We start from the raw sequence: 6198 nt of genomic DNA on the forward strand, positions 1-6198 counted from the left end.
AATGAAAACATATGATTAGGTTTTGATTAAGAAATATGATACATTTCGAAAACAAAATAGACGATTAGGTTCGGAATGTCTCCTATTTTTAGTCAAAACCCTAATATTACGTGTCCTATTTATGAATAAGAACCCTAATCCTATATTTCAGAATGAAAATTGGGATTAGCCTTTTGATTTAAAATTGAAAAACATTAGTATAAGGAAACATAGGATTAGGGTTTTCTTTCAAAATATGTAGACATTTAGTAAAACAAAGCATACGATTATGATTTTGATTAAAAAATATGAGAAAATAATATAAGAAAAAAATAGGAATTGGGTTTTGATTCAAAAATAACATGCATTCCTAAAACAAAAAAAACATAGGATTACTATTTTGATTCATATTTTTTAATCAAAAAACTAATTCGATGTTTTCTTTTATTTTATGAATCGCTGCTAATTTTTAATCAAATTCCTAATCCTATGTTTCTTATAGTAATGTCTCCTATTTTTCATTTCGAAATTATCAGAATGTTTTCTTAATATCTCCTATTTGTTAATAATTTAGGTTCCTTTTTGAAATATCTACTATTTTTGAATTAAAACCCTAATCCTAATACCATTTCTATTTTTGAATTAAACCCTAATCCTATCTTTTGTTTTCAAAATGTCCCCTATTTTTTGGTATTTAAACAAAAACAAAAAAATAGGGGAAATGTTTTATTCAAATATAGTATTTTTGATTCAAATATAATAGGCATTCCGTAAAGAAAAGATAGGATTAGGTATTGATAGAAAATAGGAGACATTACCCTAAAAAAATATAGGATTAGGGTTTTGATTAAATATAGATAAATAGGAGACATTAAGGAAAAAACATAGGATTCGTGTTTTGTTTGCAAAATAGGAGACAATCCAGAAAGCAAACATAGGATTAGGGTTTTTGATGCAAATATATTATTCATTCCAAAAAAACATAGGAATAGGGATTTAATTCAAAAATAGCTGACATTCAGAAAAGAAAACCTAGGATTAGGGTTTTGATTAGAAAATAGATGACATTATTATAAGAAAACATAGTATTATGGTTTTGATTAAAAATTAAAAAATAGGATACACTTCCAAAAGAAAATATAGGATTAGGGTTTTTATTCGAAAAAAGAAGACATGAGTGAAAAAAACCCTAATAGGAGACATTCCAAAAGCAAAACTTAAAATTAATGTTTTAATTGAAAATTAGGTGACATTACCAAAAGAAAACGTAGGATTAGGGCTTTGATTTAAAAATAGAAGACATTACCAAAAGAAAACATAGGATTAGAGTTATGATAGATAGGATAGGGTTTTGATTCAACAAAATGAGACATTTCGATAAGAAAAACATAGGATTCGAGTTTTGATTGAAAGATACGTGATGATTGCATTTTATATCATATTTATCTACCCTCAATAATTTTTTTTTATTTGTCCTTTAGCATACTTTTGTGTATATTTGGTGCTATTATGGGTATATTTGTTCCTTGTGTAGGATTCAGGGGCTCGAAGTAATTTGGAGTGCAACCAAGGATGAAACGAGCAAATAATAATGATTTTGCTAAGTGTTCAAGTTGAACACGGGCAGAGCACAGTCATGCTCTGTCCCCTAGATTATTTTATCCTGGAAGATGACCTAGTGATAATTGAAGCAGAAGGGTGCTCTCAGGCCAAGCACGGTCTCAGCACGACCGTGCACCTCCCCCTGATAATCTTAGTATGAAGACAGTTTTTGCCCAAAAGGAGAAGCATGCTCAGTATCCTCCCAGCACAGTCATGCACAAGCGGAGCACATAGCCATTTCATTTAGAAATCTCATAAAGAAAGCACGGTCCAAGCATGGTCATGCTTAGACCGTGTCGAGCATGAAATCAGCCTCTTTTAACTCTAGCTTTCTAGGGTTTCAAGCGGATCTTTGTTCGAGATTTCCATCTCCACCGGGAGGACTTTGATGAGGATGAAGATCAAGCTTCACCACACCATCTTAGGGGATCATGGACGAGTCAGAGGCACAAGGGAAGTGGGGTTAGCAATAAGCAAGCTCAACTAGGAAGAATACCTTGAGAAGGAGAGAGTCATGTCTTCTTTCATTAGATCTTTATCTGTTTCTTCCATGTTGTGCAAATCCATGTGGGGCTAAACATCCATGGTGCCCTGGGATGTTGATATATGATGGTTTGTATGGTTTGAATACTTGTTTTTAATTGCCTACAGAGTTCTTTTGGTTTCTTTCATTAAATCTTGTGTTGCATAACTTGATGTGTTTGATTCGCACAGTTGCTTAGGTAAAACTTGGTATGTGGATTACTATAGTTTTAGTTGCTCTATGTGATTGCAAAACTCAATGTGTATGAAATGACAGTTACCTTAAAAAAACTTGGTGTATTTGAGAACCATAGATGCAACATTGCTTTTGAGCACACATAAGAAGCATAGATCCTAATCCGTCTGCTAATTCCACCTGTTCTTTCCTTTACTTGTTTTATTTTCCATCATTAAACCAAACCCAATTCTAGCTTAACTAGAGATTGGAAGAAAAACTAGTACTTTAAGCACACATAAGAACCGTAGAATGTACCTGTTCTTTCCTTTACTTGTTTTATTTTCCATCGATAAACTAAACCCAATTCCACCTGTAGTTTCCAATAACATTTTCTAGAAGAAAAACATAAGATTAGGATTTTGATTGAAAAATATGAGACATTCGGAAAAGAAGATATATGATTAATTTTTTGAAAAATAAAATAGGACACATTCTAATTAGGGTCTTAATTTAAAACTAAAAACAAAAGATTAGATAAAGAAAACATAGGATTCAGGTTTTAATTCAAAACTGAGAACGAAGGATTAAGGTTTTGATTGAAAAATATGAGACATTGCGAACAAAATTCATTAGATTATTGTTTTGGTTAAATAAATATAAGACATTGCCATAAGAAAACATAAGATTAGGATTTTCATTAAAAAAAAGGAGGCATTAAAAAAAAATAGGATTAGGATTTTGTTTAGAAAATATGAGATATTTTGAAAAGAAAACATATGATTTTGGTTTTAATTCAAAAATAGGAGAAATTAAAAAATATATGATTAGAATTTTGATTTAAAAATTGGAGACAATACTATAAGAAAACATAGGATTAGGGTTATGATTAAAAACTAAAAAATAGGGGAAATTTCAAAAAGAAAACATAGAATTAATGTTTTGATTCAAAAACAGCAGACATTCTCAAAAGAAAACATAGGATTATGGTTTTATTGAAAAGTATGAGCCCTTCCAAAAAGAAAACATAGGATTTGGGTTTTGACTGAAGAATACGAGGCATCATAGGATTATTTTTTTTTATTCAGAAATATGAGACATTTCCAAAATAAAACATATGAAAAATAGGATACATTACTATAAGAAAACATAGGTTTAGGGTTTTTATTCTAACATAGTAGATATTTTGAAAAGAAAACATAGGATTAGTGTTTTGATTAAAAAATAGGAGATATCACCAAAAGAAAACGTAAAATTAGGGTTTTAATTCAAAAATAATAGACATTGTTAAAAGCAAATATAGGATTAGGGTTTTGACTGAAGGGTTTTGATTAAAAAATAGTAGATATTACTGTAAGAAAACATAAAACTATGGTTTTGAATGAAAAATGGCTCAAAGAAAACATAGGATTAAAGTTTTGATAAAAAATAGTAGATATTATGAAAAAAAAACATAGAATTATGGTTTTGATTGAAAAATACGAGATATTGTGAAAAAAAAAACAAAGGATTAGAGTTTTGATTCAAAAAAGATGACAATCCCAAAAGAAAAGAAAGGAATAGCCTTTTGATTATAAACTTAAAATAGTAGACATTCTGAAAGGAAAACATAGTATTTGTATTTTGATTGAAAAGTATTAGACATTTGAAAGGGAAAACATAGGAATAGTTCTTACTATAAGAAAATATAAGATTAGGAGACATTACTATAATCAAATATAAGATTAGGGTTTTCATTCAAAACTGGCACATAGTGGACATTTCCAAAAAAAAACATAGGAATAAGACCAGGATCATCATCTTTTAAGTTAGATGAATTGCATGATGTGTAGACAGGGGCAGTATGAGCCAGGAGTTCATATTTAACATGATATCAGATCATTGCAAAAAAGAGTATCTCACTAACAGATATTTTATCAAGGTTCTCACAGAATGAAAAAAAAAATTCGGCAAATCAAACCGCCAAGAACATAGCATGTGCTATAGCATCTTCATTTAGAACAATTAAATTTCACATTTCTAAGTTTTTTTGCATTGGATATCTTTTCTCACAATTTCTTACAAATCATCTTTCTGTTGACATCACACATATTTGATTCCACAAACATATTATAGTGAAAATATATGACAAGGATTCTTAGTGGGTTCTTTGTTCTTAATTTTGAGTGATTCTTGTAATTGACGATGAAGAGTTGAATTCAATATTATTAAATATTGAATTCAACTCTGCATCTAACGTTGTTTTTAATTTTTTTTCACAATACTCAGTTTTGAATAATAACTCAGGAATCCTAGGGGACTAATTGCATACTCAGCACTCTTATATAGTTTTACTCATATTTATAAATATGACAAGTGTGATATTTGGACGTGAAATAAATAAGCTAGAATAATATAGGTATATATATAGTTTTGTCATAAGATTGATAGTACACTCTAGACTTAGTCAGGTGGACCCAGAGTGCGACAAACAGGCGTAAGGTGGTATAAACCAAGTAAGCATGTGACAGCTTTGAAGTTGTCTCAATGGGTAGTTGGGGTTGGATTAGGGTACGAGTAGCTTCCTACAGATTACCCCGGCAGTTTGACTCCCCAGCGTTCATCCAAAGCGCTGTGTGGACAGGGACACTATAAGCCCAGGGTGTGCAAGGCCACATGTCTTTCCTAACATGCTTATCACTATATTCATGCCATTCTGAGCAGGTCAATGAACTACCGTGGTGACAGCACCGGTGTTAATAGCCGACAAGGGCTATTGTACCTTTACTCGATGGTTCAAAGCATGCTACTTCATCACGGACATATCCTGGCAGAGTATTTACGGCATCAAGGACAGTATGCCAGGATCGGTGTCCTCTTCTCTGGCCCTTACATTACTAGACTCATCATCAGGGTGGGTCTACTAGACACTATTAGAGGGGTCGAGAAGACGATTGTACCTGCACCCATCGGCTCGGAGACTATGCGACTCATAGGCATGACCAGACGATAAAAAGATGGGTTGTATGTGATTAATATGAGGAATACGTAAGATGAGTGTTTTGGTTAAAAACCAAAAAATGAAGGAATTTCCAAAAAAAAAAGAAACATAAGATTAGGGTTTTGATTAAAAAATAGTAGACATTCTGAAAAACAGCATACGATTAGGGTTTTGATTGAAAAATAGGAGGCATTCCAAAAAGAAAACATAGGATTAGGGTTTTGATTGAAAAATATGTGACATTCCTAAAAGAAAACATCGGATTAGTGTTTATTAAAAATTATCAAACATTCACAAAAACAAAATTGATATGATATAGGTTTTGATTAAAAAAATTGGCATTTTGAAAATAAAAATAAAAGATTAGTGTTTTGTTTCAAAACCGAAAAATAAAACACATTCTGGAAAGAAAACATAGGATTAGGGTTTTGATTCAAAAATAGAAGCCACTACATAAAGAAAACATAAGATTAGGGTTTTGATTAAAACATAATAGACATTAAGAAAAGTAAACATAGTATTCGGCTTTTAATTCTAAACTGATAAATCGGAGGCATTCAGAATATAAAACATACGATTATTGTTTTGATTAAAAAATATAAGACATTATGAAAAGAAAAGATATGATTAGGGTTTTGATGGAAAAATAGGAGGCACTACTGTAAGAAAATATAGTATTGGGATTTCGATTAAAAGTTAAAAAATAGGGGACATTTCCAAAAGATAATATAGGATAGAGTTGTGATTTAGAAATACTAGACATTAATAAAAGGAAATATAATATTAGGGTTTTCATTGATAAATAGGAGCCATTCTGGAAAGCAAACATAGAATCATTGTATTCGTTAAAAAGAATGAGACATTATGAAAAGAAAACATAGGATTAATGTTTTGATTGAAAAATAGCAGACATTACAAAAACAAAATCTAGGATTCGGGT

Source organism: Dioscorea cayenensis, chromosome 1 (assembly GCF_009730915.1).
Source record: "Dioscorea cayenensis subsp. rotundata cultivar TDr96_F1 chromosome 1, TDr96_F1_v2_PseudoChromosome.rev07_lg8_w22 25.fasta, whole genome shotgun sequence".
Taxonomy (NCBI): domain Eukaryota; kingdom Viridiplantae; phylum Streptophyta; class Magnoliopsida; order Dioscoreales; family Dioscoreaceae; genus Dioscorea; species Dioscorea cayenensis.